This window comes from Ursus americanus, chromosome 1, assembly GCF_024610735.1.
Source record: "Ursus americanus isolate L20-20 chromosome 1, mUrsAme1.1.p, whole genome shotgun sequence".
NCBI classification, from domain to species: Eukaryota; Metazoa; Chordata; class Mammalia; order Carnivora; family Ursidae; genus Ursus; species Ursus americanus.
The window spans coordinates 27,572,501-27,592,368 of record NC_142127.1 but is presented as its reverse complement, the minus strand read 5'-3'; the positions used below and the strand labels follow the sequence as shown (position 1 = coordinate 27,592,368).

The window sequence follows — 19,868 nt, the reverse complement described above, 5'->3', positions numbered from 1 at the left end:
GTCTCAATAAGTAAATACATAAAGTCTTTTAAGGAAAGATGCAGTAGGTGAGGGCTCAGAAGGCAATGAGGGGCATGTTCTTACAAACTGGAGCCAGAGGGACCTCGTGATGAAGTGGCAGAATGCTTAGAGCAGTTGGCTCCTGCAGTTCCATAGAGCTGAACTCGTGGGTGGTAACTTGGTCACCTACCTGAGGAGATTGCTTAGACAAGTATTGAAGACGGTCACCCTTTGTTCTTGCTGCTTATGGAAATATGTAAGAGGGAGACCAGCTGAGGTAAGAAATGTTAAGTAAATGGAAATGAGGACGTGGGACCTTTGCACACCTTCAGAGTGGTGTCTTCCAGGCACATCAGCAGGACCGAAGACAGAAGATTCTCTGGAAAAGATACATGAGTGTGGCTTTGCTCTAATGGAGTGGACTTAAATAAATGGGAGACACATAATGTTCTTGATAAAATTATTTTAACAGACACAATGCCTGTTTAGTCCAAGCCTTTAGCTTGGACTAAAATGTACAGAGAGAAGACAAAATGCAAGGTGGCTACTCGACACCCCCAGAATTCTGTCTCATTCTTTCTCTATCTATATATATTATGTTCTACCTCTAATTAAATATGTTTCAAAGCAACTGTCTTTGTGTTATTAATTTCAAAAGTATATTTTGCTTTAAATGGAAAAAATACGTACATAAATTTATGTAAACCAATATAAATATATAAATATCTTGCCTATACTTTCAATTCTATTTTGCCTTTTCCAAAAAAAGTTATGTTTATATTTGATTTTTTTTCATTTTAAAATTAACATTAATTTTAAAATATATATAAACATATATATTTTACTTTACTACCTTTGGCTTGGTTTGCTACTTCTTTTCCTGGATTCTTGAGAAGCCATGTATATGGAAAATTTGTTTTATAAATAAACTTAGTTAAGATCATAAATTTCTCTCTTATATTGCTCCCAAGCTTGTCTCTTTAACCTGTGAATTATTTTGACGAATGTTTAAAGTATCTAAATGAATTTAATATTTTGGGGTCTGATTTATTGCCTTTAATGTTATAGATATTAGGGAAGGTTTATATCAAATATTTAGAGTTTTTGTAGCAGATGCATATTAGTTATGGATTAACCATTATTTAAATTTCTGCCTAATACAATATATGTTCTATATATAAAAATGGATTTCCTGAAATTGTGTCATCTAAAGCTACTGATGTACTAGTATTAAAATCTCTCACTGTGATTTTGGTCGTTTCCCAAAGTTACTGCATAATCTGTCTGTTTTTAACTTTAATTATCTAGAGAAGCTTTCTGATGTCCGAATCGAGGTGATAGAGGGCAGAAAGCCAAAGAATTTTGTTTCTGATTTCTGTCACTTCAATTTAAATTTCGTAAGTTAATATGATCAATTATTTTTAAGAAAAAAAAAGTTGTATGAAATGTTATAACTAGTCCAGAATAGGAATCTAGGGGTAGATCATAGAAAGACAGTCTCTACATTTTATCTGAGCCCCTCACCATCCCTAACTTTCCATTAAGAATGCATCATGTATCTATTAGTCATAAATTTGTATACATTCTTTTAAGACCTATTTATATTTTAATCCACTACCTTTTCAGCATAATGAGTCCTTTATGCATTTTGCTTACAGAATACATTTATACTACTTTTAATTTGTTCTCCCATCTACAATGCTTTCTTTAAGGGTCACGGGATGGAGAAATCTGAACTGTATATGGACTAAAAATGCACGGCCTTATTTTCAGTTTAAAATCGCAAGATTGGTTTAGATAATACTTATTCTTGATATGACAATGAAAACTTTCTAAATGCATCAAGGATTTCCCAGAAAAAGATACATTAAACCTTTGGGTACCAAATAATCTGCTGTTATTCTTTCTTGTATGCATATAGTTATACACTCCAGTGGCTACTTTATTTACATTACACAGGAGAGTGCCATTTAAGCCATAAGTACAACTCTACATAATTCAACTTAGTTTAAACATCTTGCTAGAGGAATTGTAATCAAATTTAGCTTCAGGACATACTGTAGACTAATACAAAAGCTCTATATGCACAGTTAAGATTATACTACAAATGTGGTTCCTATTTTATTATTTGATGAATGGTATGTCACAAAGTGTTATGTGATTCCATAATAAAAGATGCTATTATAATGCCTCTGCCCAGAAGGACAAAGTTAATCTTGCCGAGAGGACTTGAACTCTCAAAGTCTAGAGTTAAGTAAGTTGCCTCGGGGCTCATTCTTTTGAGTTCTTGGAGTGGAAGAAAATCTATGTGGGCACCAAATCAGGTCTCCCAACTGTATTAGGATTCCAAAAGCATGCTTTCTAGATGTTACATCGCTTATGTCAAGTATTACTTTAAAACACATATACACTTAGATGTCTTTAAACCATTAAAGCAGCTATCCCTATCAAACTCAGCAAAAAGTTCCACTTGTGAACAAATAAGTGCAGTAGTTTAGATTCAAGCAGCAGGGATGTGTACACAGCCCAACCACGAATTACTTTCACATAATGAACTTCCTCCTTGAACCATCTCAATTCCATTAAAGCTGTCTAAGAAAAAGCATTCTCTCCACAAGAGTACACAATGCAAAATAAAAAATCTGGGAGCCATAAAATAAATTAATTGATTGGATTGTATCATTGGTACGCTGTGTTTGAACAGATGAGCTGCCTACTAGGTATGCTTCATTGGAAGAAAAATCCCATCAGCAATCCATGTGTATCCCAGAGCACGATGCAGCTGGGATAACGTTGACCACATGTGGTTAATAAGTGAAAAGTGTGGGTCTCCAAACTAGAGGACACCTTGAATACTAACTTAATTTTTAATTTTCCTTAAACTAAAACTACATTTTTATTTTATTGATTTGTAAAGAAGAGAGCCTAGACAAAACATATTTTGTGAAGATTAATTTAGGTCCTCATTTTAAAGAGATCATCCCCTAATTTTGTGTAATAGAGTTAGTAATATGGTCAGTAAAGTTTTTCTAACCTATAAGGACAAAATGAAGCTTCACATGTTTTTTATTTTTTTGCGTTATTTACATCATATACTTACATATATAATATATAATATGAACATCAAAGCTTTGACATTCCTGAAAACTTGAGGACTCAAAACAAGAAACATAATCATCTGGAAGAATTGTTGGAATAGTAACTCTGAGATGAAAAATCATGATTGGCTAAGAGAAGGCATTTAGAATGAAAGTATTTAACAATAGCACCACTAGTGCAATGCTATTAATAATAGACAATTGGGACAGAGTTCATAATGACTTAATCCCTAGTCCATTAACTTTTATGAATTTAATAAAAATCTATTAAAATGAAAATATGCCACATTGAAATTACCAAGCTTGAATATGCTTATTTTTGATGAGTTTCTAGAATGCATTCTGGTATGAATTTCCACCATCTAAGTGAACTGTGAAACAAATTGCTTTATTTACCGTTATCCTAGATTTTGTTTTAGCTTGTCTCTTTCAGTTATTCGTAGAAACCAATGTGCAGTATAACAAAACAAAGTATTACAGAAAGTTCAAATTATTTTCACCGAATTTGTAGAAAACCAGCTATTGTTTAATGAACCCTGATGCTGCAGTTACTGATGGTTAAAACAAGAAGTTAGAAATAAATCACTGTTTTTCTCTTCCTCATTTGAAAGTACTTGGCATTTTGCTACTGTAAAAACCATAAGGCCCAACATATATTTTCAAATGATTTTGTAATGTACTGAGAAAACTATCCAGACACATTAGAACGATCAGTTGTTGTTTAGAGAAAACTGTGATCAGAGCTACTGTCTTCCAAGCCGAAAAAATTAAAAAATTAGAAAAAAATAAGCTCGGTTAGTGGCATCTATGCTGGGAGAACAACACCCCTAGCACGTTTCCTGGTCCTTCTACATTAAGTAGTTGCCCTCAATTACACTGGTACTTTTACCCAGAAATGGTAGATTTGTCATTTTCTCTGAGCGTGGTATAGAATGTCTTCCTGACATAGATTTAGTTTTTAACGCCCCCAATTTGAAGTTTTTCACTTGCTTCAGTGCATCTACACTAGTTTTGTAATTCCCGTCTCTAAAAGTTTGCTCCAGCCTTTGTATCATTCCATCCAAAACACACATATTTGCTGTGAATTTTTTTTACGTGGAAGTTTAGCATTGATTTCTCCAGAATAAAACGTTAAGGAAAATAGCATCTCAAATCCAGCATGATTTGGATGAGATGATACATTCTATTGTCAACTTCGTTCATTGAAATGATCTTACTTACTTTCAGCATCGCCTCAATACACATGAAGTTTCCGTATATAGCTTCTGAGGAGTATAAATGCCTTTCCAACTAACTCGGAAAGGAACATGCACGGTAAAGAAAAAAGTGTGGCTTACTCTGTTTAGAAAAAACGTAAAACATTTTCTTATTTAGCTTAAAGGGTGTTCTTAAATTAAGGAAATTTGTTTCTAAAGAAATCGTACAGATGATGAGCTGAAAAAAAAACTGTCTTTTCTTTCCCCAGCTCCATGGGTTGATGTTCTAGGATCTTTAGAAATGTAAATATTTAAGTGAGAATACATATCACCGCAGGGTATTTTAACTGTCACAATGAAGGATGGTAGTAAACTTACCAAATAAAAATGTAAGCAATAAAACGAGAAAATGTCTTGGCTGAACATAATAATAATAATAATAATAATAATAATAATAATAATAATAACTGCAATAATAAAGGAAGAAACAGCAACAATGAGGGCTGTAGTGACTAACACTGATTTAAGACCTATTATTTTACAGGCAAAAGAAAAGACAATTTCTCCATCACTTTATTAAAACATTATAAAGAATTTATGAAATGTGAACAAATTTCCAAGATACACCATGCCTAGTTTAGAAAGGCAAATTATCTAAGTGACTAGGTTCCTACATTTCTCACAGAGAGTGAGAAAGGGTCAGAAAGACTTACGAAGTTTGATAAATTTAGTACTAAAAGAGAAGAGCAGATGACCAATGGGGTTTCAGTTGCTCCTTTAGAATATAAGGAGAACCACATTATGGAGTATGCTTACAAGGCGATATTGAGACTCCGCAACAATTATGACAAGGACTCTGTGAGGTCTGCGACCCTTTTTCGTTTTGCTTTTAGAGAGAGAGAGAGTGCATGAGTGGTGGGGAATGGCAGAGGGAGAGAGCTCAAGCAAACTCCCCACTGAGTGTGGAGTCTATGCAGGACTGGATCTCCAGACCCCGAGATCATGATCCTGAGATCATAGGTCCACACTTAACCAACTGAGCCACCTGTGACCATATATGTAACATTGTGTATATGTGTACTTTTTCCAAAACATATGTTATCAATTTTTACAATCATTTTTATCTGCAATAGAATCTCCCTCCTCTTTCAAAAAAATATTTATTTGTTTATTTACTTTTCAGTAAAATCCTGTATGTTCGGAAAAGTAAGGAAGCCAGGAACTGGAAACATTGCATCCACATTTGGTCTGCACTTGGGATAAATCCCAAACTCAAAATGTAATGTCCTGCCCACTGAAGAAAGAGAACACAAGGCTTACAAAACCACTAGAGATTTTGGTAGAAGAAACTTGGATAATGTTGTCCTCCCATGGGTACTAATATGCCCATTTCTCGATTAGAAAATTAAATTGCTCTGAAAGAAACAGCTGGTAAGAAGCAAAACTGGGATATGGATGCCACCTTGTTTTCTGCTATACAGTGCAACTGTAAGAGAGCACAACCTGGTGAAACGTCTCTGATCCATGAATAACATGACAATGCAAAGGGCAAAGAGTGCAAGAAGGGAATAATGTAGGAAATGCCAAGCTGAAGACATTGGTAAATAGTTTTACATTGTTTTGGCTCAATTCGTGTTAAGTAATAGCTTGCTGTGATTTTAAACTCTAACATTAAAATAATTTAAAAAATACAAATATACAGTTACAGTACAATTATAAATCTAATTAAATCTCTATTGTTACTAGAATTTATCCAAATTGGAAAGTAGATTTTAATTGCATTTTCAAAAAGATTCAAAGTGTAATGAACTCAATGGGGGGGGACTAATTCCTATTGTCTCAGCATATATCCGTATACTATTTTGAAATATAAAGTAGATTTTCATTTAGAAGATGGCAGCTCTAATCCGTTGTTGAGTATCCTCTTTTATTTATTTACTAACAAGTCATTTTTTTCCACCCACAAAGGAAAATTCCTTTAAGAATTAGTTCTACCGCTATATAAAGTTATCTTGAAAAATAGCAGCATTACAAATCAGAGGTCCAGGATTATGTTAGTTGTAATATTTATCCCTGAAATCATTTAAACACCTTTCATAATATAAATCTTTGTACACTATAGCTCATTTAACAGCCATTAACACATCTTCCATCTTAAGTCAAGTGTACCTACTAATAATGACTTAATTTTATTACTTAGACATGGTTTTACATTATTGGCAATCTTATATGAAGTCTGTGCAGTGTAATATGTAAAACTTCTGCAAAATATATTGGTAATCTCTTGATATATCATTTTGGGGCTACAATTTAATAAACAATCACATTTAGAATATAATTGTAAAATCTGCCTTTTGTAAGGCAAAATATAAAATAAAATGTTAATAAATCTAATTTAAAAGATTGAGTAAAAATGAATTTATAACATTTAAAAATCACTTAAAGCAGGGAACTCACTGTGAGTACATATAATAGAACTGAATGTATGTATATTTCAAGCATTTACACACACACACACACACACACACACACACACACATTATTGCCAGAAATACTAACAAGAATAATTAAATCAAGAACAATCCTCAGAAATTTAAAATTAGCCTCCTTAGGCTGGTACTGATTTATTTAGTCAAAGGAAATCTTACATTAAGCAAAATCTCAGTGTGAAATATACCATTGGTTGCTCAAGGTTTATTTCATTTTTACTGATACAGTTCTAGAGTGCAGAATTTAAAAAGTAAGCTTATTCTAAATATTATATTTAATTGATAATTCTTTAACTTGATTTCACTTCTTGTTTCTTCCTGTATTATCTGTGGGAAATTGAGTGAATAAAACTCCTAACATGATGAAACATTGTATGAGAATTTCCATTTTATGCCTCAGTTTTCTTCTCTTTATCCAGTGATCAAAATACTAATAACCATATAAGTCTACTGCAAAGATTAAATTTATTATTAAATGTTTCATTTTTAATGTTATTTTGTATAGTTTAATAATGTAATTTACAAAAGAATAATGTAATTTCCAATTGTTATTTGATAGTATATAGAAATGCAATAGATGATTGTTTTCAACCTTCTATTTAGTTACTTTACAAAATTTGTTTTTGTTGCAGTAGCTATTATGTACATGCTTTAGGAGGTTTTTGTAGATTTCTTGGGACTTTCTATGCCTGCTCATGTAGCCTACAAATAAAGAATGTTTTATTTCTTGTTTACCAAACTGCATGCCATTTATATGGTTTTCCTGACAACTTGAAATCGGCAGGACATCTACTACATTGTAGAATAGAAGTGGTGAGAGTTGGTATCCATGCCTTGTTCCAGATTTTAAGAATGTATTCAATGATATCAGCTCAAGTTTTTGTTTTTAATTTGTGGTTTTTTGTTTTTTTTTCATAGGTAGCCTTTACTAGATTGAGGGACTTTCTTACATTTCTAGTTTGCTGAAAGTTTTTATTATGAATGGACGTGGAATAGTTCAAATGTGGCGGGGGTTTTTTGCATCGAGATGATTGTATTATTTTCCCCTTTATTCTGTTCATTTGGTGAATTATACTGATTGATTTTCAAACATTATATCCCTGCATTTCTTGCATAAACCATTCTTATCCATGGTTTGTTAATTGTTTCATATATAGGTGAAATCATATGTAAATGGATTTCACTAGCATATTTGGCAAATTTTAGCAAACTGAAATTTTTACCTTTTCTATGTTTATGAGGGATATTGGTCTGAGATTATTTTTCTTACAATGTCTTTGTCTAGTTTTGATATCAAGATTTTTATGATAAATTGACTATATTTTAGCATTTCATATTATCTTTAATATTGATTTAATTAGACTTTCATTTATTTGTTTATTTTTATAATGTAGAGATAGGGAAACTGGAAATGTTTTACAAGAGTAGGGTGAGTATAGTCGTAGAAACTCGCATTTTCTGGCACTGCAGCCCAAATATTTGCATATACGAGTAGATCTAGACAAGATAGTATAAAACTCCATTAGAATGGGCATTAGGTGGGGCGCCTCGGTGGCATAATGAGTTAGGTGTCCACTCTTGGTTTCTGTTCAGGTCGTGATCTCAGGGTTGTGATCTCAGGGTTATGAAATCAAGCCCCGTGTCGGTCTCTGTGCTGAGCACAGAGTCGGCTTCGAGTTTCTCTCTCCTTCTTCCTCTGCCCCTCCCCCCTTATAAGTAAATGAATCTTTAAAAAAAAAATAATGAGCATCAGGAAAAAATTAGTAGTGAAGCTTCAGTCTTGCTTCTCCTTCTGAACTGCAAGAGAAGACTATGAAATAGGGTGACCTACTCTCCATCCAAGATCTCTCTGTAGGATAGCAATAGCTGGTATTTTGCATGCAGATTTTGCATACTTTGGCATGATAAATAAAAACTGATCACAAGTTTAGTGGTCTACGTAAGATGGAAGCAATCCTGACAAGACAAGGAGGTAGGGCAAAAGTGAGGTTTGGGTTGAGGGAGCTATGACTACAATAACGTTTTTTCAGTAAATGAAGGCAAGATTCAAGATCGTCAGTCATTGAAGCTGGAAGAGGCCTGTCACACCTTCTAGGAGAGCCAGTGACTATGATAGCCAAACTACACTCAGCAAAGGGTCTGAGAGTCAATGGACTTCTTCAACAATGTGGCTTCTCTGACACTAGAACAATATATTATCCCCTATCTTCCATCTCAGGAGTTTAACTCCTACCAGGAATAAACAAGAAAAGAAAGAAGGTGAAGAATTTCAGGAAGACTATCTAGGTACTCCAAAAGAAACAAAACTGTGATTCATGATAACTAAGAATAATAAGTGAATTTGGATGAGAAGTCACATGTTAGACTGAGAGTCTAACGAATAGGATAAATGGCCTTCACTAGACAGATTATGGCCTCAAGTGTAAAGAGAGCTCAACTTTACAAAGTAACAATTCTCTTACATCTGCGCAGCACTTTGTAAATCATGACACTTTTACATGTAGAATCAATATATTCTTAAGTAACATCATTCTATTATAAAGATATTTTTCTTAAAATAACCTATACTCCATACTCTCTTCAACTCCCAGGTTATGTTCTAAAATATGTTTCATACCCCGTCCAAGGCAAATAGTAACAACAGAGGAAGTGATTCACAGTAATCTAGATTATTCAGTCATAAAATGGAACATCTGAAAAACTGACTTGCTAAGCAATTATCATATGTATTTTCGCATAGCAGGCAGTCCTCTAACTTACAAACAGATTGAGTTCCAAAAGTTCATTTGCTAGAAGATTTGTAGAACTCAGAACATATTTTCCCTCTAGGAACAATGCTGGATGTGGTAGTTAGGTTATTACACGAGACCAAAAGCCTATCAAATCCATAATAGTTAAATTTAGTTTAATAAATGTTTACTGAACACTTATGGTAAGCACTGCTTGCATTAGGCTCTGAGGGTACAACAATTCACAGCATTGCATTCATAGATACAAGATTTATCTCAATTATTAATATATGTTTGCAATAGATAAATACTTATCGAACACCTACCTTAGACACTGGAGGTATAATGTAAGCAAGATATGGGTTTTCTTTCAAAGAGCATGCTTTGAAGTAGAGAGAGAACATATACCCTCTTGACGAAGTTATGTATTGCTAAAGTGGTGTCATAAGGAAGGCTCTGGATGCTCTAAGTGTTAATAAGAGGGGACGCTGCTCTTGTTTGGTGGATGATTTCTCAGGAGAAAGCTGACATAAAGAATTATTGGGGTTTACCTAAACGAATCTGTGGGAAGAGTGGGAGGAGAAAGATTTCCTGGCATGAATAGAAGTCCTTAGGGGAGATAATACATTTAGAGGAGTTCCAGCAGTTATGCATCTTGGGTTGACTACACATAAGTAATGAACAAATTGATGAAATATACATAAGTCAGGGATTGCCTGATAATTAGGTTATGTTGCATAAGTACATTAAAAAATCTAGCTGAATTGAAAAGTATTCCAATTAGGCATCCAATTATATTTCCAGTAAAAAATATGGTTCATTATGGCTTTCTAAAAGTCCTGGTCCAATACCTGGGAATAATTGGAAGGTTTTTCACCTTGTTGTTGCTGTTGTTGTTGTTGTTGTTGTTCTTCTTCTTCTTCTTCTTTTATTCCTGAATAGAACCTATTGTGAATGAGCCATGATTTCACTGCCAGATATAGTCTAGGCTGAGCACCATGTTGTGTCTATGATGATCAATTTACTGATACAATGTACTTCATATATTAGATTGTACAGCAATGCCCCCACCATGAATCACGATGTCCGGTGTTCATAGCCTTCTGACACTGACTCTGGACTTGGCCCTAGGACTAAATTTGGCCAATAGGACATTAGCAAATCAGACACAAGCAGAAATTTGACGGGCACTCACAGTGTGGGAGTAGTCCTCAATTGCTCCTGGAAATTCTTCTCCTGTCAAGTAAATATGCCTAGGTTGGCCTACTATAAACTTGTAGTCTAGCCAATAGCCAGTCCCAACTGCCACACACATGTATGAAGCCATTTTAGAACACGCAGCCTCATTTGAGCTGCTGAGTTACTGGGCTTCTTGAAGGACCCAGAAGACAGCAGCATTACAGGCCAACGGAGTCCAGCACAACATGCTGACCCACATGATTATGAAATGGCAGTTGCTTTAGGCCACTGTGTCCTGGTATGATTGGTTATAGAGAAGCAAACAACTGATGATATTCACAAAAATATTTTGGGAGATCAAATAACCCATTTTTCAGAATGCAAGTGTTTATGGATTCATAAGAGAGCTAGTGCACCACTAATAAAATCTCTATTTTCTGCTATAGTGTGAAATTCCTGAAAACTTTATAAATGCAATGTCACACCATTTACTTCTTCATCCACTCGCCCTTCCATTCATTAACAACTTTCATCGAAGAGCCACCACAAGCCAGATACTGTACTAGTTGCTTTGTATGCAAAGGTAGCTAAGATATAGCATCTCTGTGGTCTTGCCTTCCATCAAGGAAGAAATGCAGACAGGTAGACATGCATTCAATACTAAAGGTTAAAAGGGTTGTGGGAGATCGAGGATCCCCCAGGACAAAGGCTTCCAGAAGTGACTTCCTGGAGAAGGAAACATATCCGCTAAGCCTGCCTCCAGGGTCTACACTTATAATCATTTATATGTGTAGTTTAGATCATTATTAAAAGACTGTGTTATAAGTAGCAACTCTCCATTGCTATGGTATTTTAGCTTCTAATGTTAATAGTACGAAGATGAAATTGAAGTTCTCTCTCTGTTATTCATCAGGCTTAGATCTGGGGCGTTCAAAAAAATTCTCAGGATTTATTCAAAAGGCCCATGTTAAAATTTAGACTGCTGTAATGTGTTAAGATTAGTATATGAAATGCTACATATGTCCTGATGCTCTTTACTTCCCAGATATAAAATCCTCTACAGAATTCATAACAACAAACCAAACTCAGCAAATCAATGGAAAGGACAGACTTGAAATAGTTATGCCAGATAACAGTGAGACCAAAACTTTCTCTTGCATTGAGGCTGACAGTAATAAACTGTAATCAAATTTGAACTGCAATCATGGGAAAAGGGTGGATTCCATCCACGTTCTTGGTCTCCTTGGACTACTTTCAACCAGTAGGTTTCACTTTGTTCGTTCATGTACAATACCCATGTCTTTGCCAAAATGTACATAATGACCTTCCTGGTTTTCAATAGCATGGAATCATTATGGGCTTAAAGAACCTCTCATGCCACATTATCATCATGTTTATTTTGTAATGCTCCTTCAATTGAACTTTAAGATTTTGCATATGCATCTCCTTAAAGAAATCCCTTTTTAATAGGAACAGTTATATAAGACATGGAAGTACACTCTATCAATTTACAGATGAATTTTAAGAATATCTTCCAGGATATATATGTACGTGTGTGTGTGTTCTAATAACCCTCAAACAAGATAATAGTATGTATAAATATGTTGCATGCATATTCATTTTACCACTTGTGTACAGATAAAAGAATACTTATTTATGTGTAGAAACATACAGACATTGCATGCATTATTACCTGAACAAAAATAAGTAAAGCTTATATATTTAAATGTCTCATGGTTACCTGTTACAGATTTCAATTTTCGAGGTCATTTATGCCCTTGAAACCATTTTTCAGTTTTTCCAGTTCATAAGTAAATACCAGCCACAATTCTCACCAATCCACTATCCTTCTTCTTCTTTTCTAAGATTTTATTTATTTATTTGAGAGAGTGAGAGAGAGCACAGAGGAAGGGTGATAGGGAGAAGCAGACTCCCCCCTAAGCAGAGAGCCCAATATGGGGCTCGATCCTAGGACCCCAGGATCATGACCTGACCCAAAGGCAGACACTGAACTGACTGAGCCACCCAGGCTCCCCTTCACTATTTTTCTTCTTTTTATTTATTTATTTAATTTATTTAATTTATTTATTTATTTTACTATCTTTCTTCTTAATTCTAAGTTCAACGTTTATGTCTATCCAAACCCTCCCTCAGACATCGTGTGTGTGTGTGTGTGTGTGTGTGTGTGTGTGTGTGTGTGTGTGTCTGTGAAAGAGAGAGAGAAAGAGAGATTGATAATCAGTAACCAGAAGGCTGGAAAAAGATGTGATTAAAATTGATAGCAATAATGTCACTGGCATATCTCTCCAACACCTTTTCAACAAGTAATGTTGGGATAACGGACAGCCACATGTGAAAAATAGGAACCATAACCAAGACTTGATATTTTTTACAAAATTAGTTCATAATGATTCGTGCATATAAATAAATGTACAATAAAAATCTATAAAACTCTTAGAAGAAAACATAGGAGGAAATCTTCATGATCAGTAAATAATTTTCTAGCATGACTCCAAAAACATGTTCCTTTAAAGTTGGTAAGTTGGACTTTACCAAAATTGAAAACATCGCTCTGTAAAAGGCACTGAGATAATGAAAAGACAAATACAGACTCTGGTGGAATTAACTATCCAACGAAAGTCTCATATTAAGACTATACAAACAGCTCTCAAAACACAATAGTAAAAAACTCAAGTCAGATTAAAAAACTGTGAGGAAACGTGAACATTTTAATAAAGAGGCGATACTGATAACAAATAAGAACACACATAAAAATATTCCACATTCTTAGGAAATACAATTAAAACCATGATGAAATATTACTGTATTCCCCTTGAAATAGCTAAATTTTGGAAATAAATCAAATTATAGTGAGGATGTGGAGCGACTGGAACTCCTCATAATTGCTGGTAGAGAAGGTAAAACATTAAGAAACAAACTAGAGAAGGATTTGCCAGTTGACTTTCTTTTTCGTGGAAATTTTTTTCCTCCTAGATTTGTGAGTTCCTTAGGATTCCCTGATATCTCACTTTCTGCTTATGGTCTGAGCCCCAAGCCACCTTGGAATTGGAAAATGTCCTGAGATAAATCGTAGTGGATAATGTAATCATCTCAATGCAAAAAAACAAATTACTTATTTCGTGAATTATTGTATGACTGCCTCATACCATTATCAGGAAAAACCTACTTACTTTGTTTTAATGAAAGAAAAAAAACTAAAACACAAACTTTCCCAGTTTGTCCCCAAACTTTTTTAAACATGACAATTTTCATTTTCTAAATTTTTACAGTAATTTATATACATTATTTTATTTTCCCTTATCTTACGTTATCATAAAGTAAAGCGTTCTTATTAACACAGGACCTAGAATATTGCTGTTGCAAAATGAACTTGTTGCAATACTTTCCTTGCAATTCAATCTTTGTTTTAATCGGACTAGTCTGCATCAAAGCATAAAACTGTTATTATTAAATTATAGTCATATTTCAAATATCATCCACTCTATTTTTCTTTTCTGAATGCACCTAAAGATACCCAGGTATCTTTAAATAAGATATATTATTTCAATTAAAACTCAGTCAAGATCCAGAGTTTTGTTATTTAAAAACAGAGCTAAGTGCTTTTTCAAGAAAAGACAATTGTATTTTTGAACAAGATGGTTTAATGCATTAGAAAATATTGATTTCCCCTTTATCAATTATAAAATACAAAACAGGAAATAATGTAGGTATTGAGAATCATTCCTATTAATGTTAAAATAATTGAAACTACCATCTACCTGAATTTTAAAGTATGTTTCCAAATAAAAACTAAACTTTAAAAGAATGAAAAAGTCAAAGAACGTTAAAGGCTAAGCCATCCAACAGTTTTTAATTAAGTGAATTGAACATGTAGTTAGTAAAGTTTAGTAACGATTGCATGTGGTTAGAGACAATTTTGTTGTTTTTAAACTAGAAATATGTCACATACATCCAAATAAAAAATACTACACATACTTTCTTAAATGCTTTTGAGCCAAATTTGAATGTCTAGAACTCACACGTTTTTGCAAAATTGTTCCTTATTTAACCAAAATGATTTGATTTCTAATTATACTTCTTAAAGGACTTACAGTAGTGAGTTTTTTATTTGAATATTTAGATGATGTTTATAGTAATGACAACAGCATCCGCAAATACAGTTTCTGCCAGGCACTGAAAGTAACAATTTCTCTGATCTTTATAACAACTCTCAAAGACACACATTATCACCCTCATTTTTGAGAAAATCAAGGTTTTTAGATCGCCAAAACTCATATGGCAGGTAAGCGGCAGAAGCAGGATGTCGGGCCAGGTCCCCTGCCTCGAAATTCCCTGATACTTCAACCTCACATGAACATCTTTTCAACGATGTTAGTGGTGATTTGGAAAGCTCAGCAAGATCCTTTCCTGTACATTTTAAGGAATACAAGCCCACTGAAAATAAAACAGGTGATATTCTTTTTTGCTGTTTGCACAAAATATCTGATGTGTCAGAGATTCAAACAAAGCTGTTTCTTATAATACCTTTGGAACAATTATGCCACCTGCAGTCATTAACTTGAAAGACTGGAATTTATAAATGCAAAAGTAACACATGACATGGGGATGAGAAAAGGTAAAGTGAAATGCAACCTGATAACTCTCTATTTACTGCCTTGTATCATTATATGAACAACGTCTGTTGCAATGTATCATTTGGTGTGATGAATATCCCTGACGAATGTGACCTTTGATATTTCCAATATTCTATAAGGTCTCAAGCCTCTCTGCTGACCGTTTTTTCAAGCCAATGATTATTTTACACACCAGTTGTAAAAGCAATTGTCATAGAACAAAACAAATTAAAGAGGTGAGCGTTTTTTTGTTTTTTTAAGAGCAAGCAGAGGGTAATTGCGTTGAAGTTGCTTTAAAATGTGCACATCTAAAATTATCTCGAGTCCTGAAGTGTCTCATCTGCTTTCTAATTTTCTACAAGATGCTTTTAATATTTTGAGATTTATATTAAACCACAGGGGTCTGAAAGATTTCAGGAACTCTTGCATATGCATCAGAGATAAACAATGAATTAAATTAATAAAAGAAAATCACAATTTAGATGTTAGTGGCTATAAATTCCGCGGCTCTTCCTTTAACTATAGCTCCTGGTTTTCTAATTCTGGCTCAGAAATGACGCTGATGCACGCACATGGGGGTGGCTGGCACATTCTAACTTCCTCTTCAGCTTCTGGTCATACGTGAACATTCTATATTTCGGTCACAAGCATCTAGCTGTTTTAAATAATAGCGATTTTTCAATTTGGGATCTGCTTCTCTTTCCCTACAAAATGACATACTAACATACTAAAATCTCAATGATTTGGACAATTTCTCTTCCATTGCCAAGGGATGCGTAACGATAAATAAAGATCCCAAATACTGAATTGAGATGCATTGTTTCGTTTATCATTTGTTTCAAATCAATTCTTCTTCTTTCCAGGAAGAAAACCTACTACTAATTTATGCAAGCTATTCTTTATATTAAAAAATATACACAGAAGATACTAATTTTTTTTCCTACTAAAATTTACTTTCTCGTGAATACAATCTTCATCAAGACAAAACTTGACTAAAAACACAGTTAAAGAACAGAAGAAAAAGATGCAGCCAAGATAAACTAGAATCTCTGGAATGTTTATGTTTTACGCCTAAATCTGCAATGTTCCCTAAGTGGTCAGAATCTTAGTCATCCTATACCAAATATTTCCTGTGATTCAAAGTGATGAATGCAAGCAAAAAATATATACATACTTATTGAAATGAGCTGCAAGGATCTTTTTCTATATTCTTTCTGTTATGGGAGGTAAAATCAGCACTAAATATTGTATCTATTTAATAAAGCCTCTGGTATATAGCAGTATAGTACACAGTCCTTGTACTAAAGATTATCAAAACCTGGGATCTACCTGAAAGAGACTATATACAATAACATGGAGGAGCCTTTCCAGATTTAATTTTTATAGGTATAAGTAGTTCATATAAATTAAAATATATACACTTTTATGTTTAATCCATATTCAAAAGAATGTGAATGATAATTACTATTGGGGAACATAGACTCTTTTTTGTGCACTTCAAAATATTTTTCAGGTAACTTAATTCATCAGTTATGGTAAAAAAAGATTTCCAAGTACATTAGTTTCTTAGGTTATAAAGCATGTAATGTAAAAAAGGAAAAGGCACAATTTTACTGGGAATAGCCCTAAGATTTATTCTTCTTTAGAGCAAATAAATGACCTTTTAAACATGTGAATTGACCTGTTAAGTATAGAAAAGTACACGCATTTAGTGTATACTTCCTGGACTTTCACACACCAAAAGTACACATAATCAACCCCTGAAATTCTGATCACTGAGATCCTTTTAAAAATCAGATATTAGAGTTTTCTGTGAAGTCCTAAATAACTTAGAAGCTCTAAAGAGTCGTCAGGTTATTTATGAAATGTAACTGACATGAATTAAGAACTGTTTTCCCCCTCAATAGTTTACTGGGTTTTTGGTTTTTTTTGGGGGGGACGGGGGGAAATAGGGGTTGTTTGTTTGTAGAGAAACTATGTTAAATGTAAGAATGCCATTTGATACATTTGTATTGTCAAAAGACAAGAAGTAGGGGGCATCAAATATTGAAAATGTTTCCAATATAGTCACTTAAATGTTCTGATTCTTCCCATGCTTTGGAGGGATCACAACTGAAGCCTGTAAAATCATTTTCCATCTAGAGACAGCTTATATTGAAAACTAAGGCATTAGTGACAAACAAATTCAAACACTCAGGAGGGACAAGTCACAAATTATTTGGAACTGGTAAATTCTGTTAAGTTATACATAAATATAACTACAATCTTCAATAACTATTGAAATAACCTAGGCTCTAATAATATGAATGTGTAAAGATTTTGAAACCAGAAGAATGTGGTGTGGAATTCCAGCTCTGTCATTTACTGGCTTGGTACCCTTTGATTTTAGTTTTCTCAGTTGTGAAGAAGGGTAAATGAATTGGGGTCGTATGAAAATTGCTTATCACAGTACAGGAGATTGATGTATTTTACACATACTTACACAAACTTTTATATCCTTCCCCTTTCTCCCCCAGTACACACACATATCACACACATCCTTAGCCGGGGTTCAGACTTGTATGCTTAAAGGAAATCTCTTAACTGAGAATTAGGAAATAATCTTAAGCAAGAAAATCTCCCTAAAATCTTAGGTACTGATCACTAGATCTAACATCACAGTATCTGCAATACCAAAAATTTCAATGAGGGGATTTAATTTAATCAAGAGCTTAACTGTATCTTGGGTCTTTTAGATGGCTTATATCTTCAACACAGCTATCAACACACAGAATTCCTTCAATCGTAGCACTCAGCATAAAATGTATGACAGTTTTCACTGCTATTGCTTTCTTCGAGAAATTATTCGCTATGAAAATCGTACAGAAGAAATTCAGGTATCATAAGAGCATAAACGATGTCCTCCCTCTTGCTTTCAGGAAGTGGCTGAACGTTCACGTAGTTCAAGAATCTATTTAAGTAACATGTTACAGAGGGAGATATCCAAATACTGACTAATTTGAAGAGTGACTTGGAGATGGTCTGAAGTTTCCATTTCACCCTCCCAGCCCTCCACCTCACCCCCATCTCTGCCACTCTGGTATAGTTTATGATAGTATTTTGTTTGATTTACCACTTATTTTCAACACTTAAATTAGAGTTTAAAGTATCCAATTTTCTATCCAACTGTAATTTGAAAGGGAGAGGACTTACAGGAAGGGTCTATATTTTTAAATAAATTTTCTTCATACACACACACACAGAAGCAGATTTAAGATAAGGCGTGTTTTACTGCTAAGTACTTTCATAGCACCCTGTTGCTTTGGATCATTAATCACAATTAAATAGCAAATTAAATTAGCTATGTAAATATTGGTTTAATGACTGACTTCCTCAGTAACGTATGATTTTTGAGGTCAGGAGCTGGGCTTTGCCTAATTCATTCCTCCGTCCCAGGGACCTAGAACAGTGTTCCATGTATATATTTTTAGATAAGTGAAATGAAAACATAACAAATGATAACGCAACCCTGACACTCGCTTGTCACTAACACTTGGTTGTCACTAAAACTCATCTCATGTCTTCAGTTAAACATTTGTGTCACGTCATATGTAAATTCCCTGACAGTTCTAAAATTTTATGAGACTTTAAAATCGATTCACAAAATATTTCATACTTAGTAAAATTTTTCCTTGAGCTGCAGCTATACAGTAAATGAACTAGTAGGGCAATATTTTGTGTATTTTGTTTATCCCATAATCTAAAGCCAATTTATTCTAAATTTGTATCACTGAAATTTTGTCCTAAACCTTAACTACTAATTATACACAATGACAATGATGTCCTCATTCGCATAAAGTTTAACAGAAGCAATCACAATAATATTACCACAGGTACTTAAACATCATAGTCAATGCCAATATGCTTTATAAATCAAAATGTCACATATCTTTCGTTTCCTATAACCATAAGTAATTTGTAATGATTACACTTTGCAAAACTACCACTAAACCGAAAGCTATTTTTAACTTTTCTCTTTAAATCACACAATTTTAAACAGGTAAAAATTACATAGAATATGAAAACAGAGGACTAGAACAGATAGAATATTGTAACAGTTCCATTTTGGTTTTTTGGTAGTTAGAATGAGCAACCGTTCTGTAATACGAGACACATCTCAAAGTGCGGGTGGCTAAGATTTCAGATCTCCTGTATTGAAATGATAGTTTTCTTTGCCAAATTCAAAATGTGGAAGACCACCAAAATGCCACCATAGTGGCATTCTGAGAATTTTGTGCTTACAAGAAAATGGTGGAGATCGGCCTGACCACGGGGTTCCTCTGGATAGCTGTGTAACGTGCCCAGAGTATAGTCACGGTTGACACCTGTCCCTGTCTTGTCTTTCCCCTCTCCGTGGCAATAATATATCCTCTCTCCAGATCAATTGTACAGTTATAAGTTTTTTTTTAATTAAAACACACTTTTGTGTTTAAAATAAATAAAACCGGTCTTCCAACCCTCCTGCCCCTACTTTCCAGAAAAAAAAAAAATAAATAATATTTAA

At 33.9% G+C, this 19,868-nt stretch overlaps 1 pseudogene; it reads left to right on the top strand.

The window, feature by feature from the left end:
• LOC123783334 (elongation factor 1-alpha 1-like) overlaps window positions 1-19,868 on the top strand; it is a 52,336-nt pseudogene that overhangs the window by 12,390 nt on the left and 20,078 nt on the right.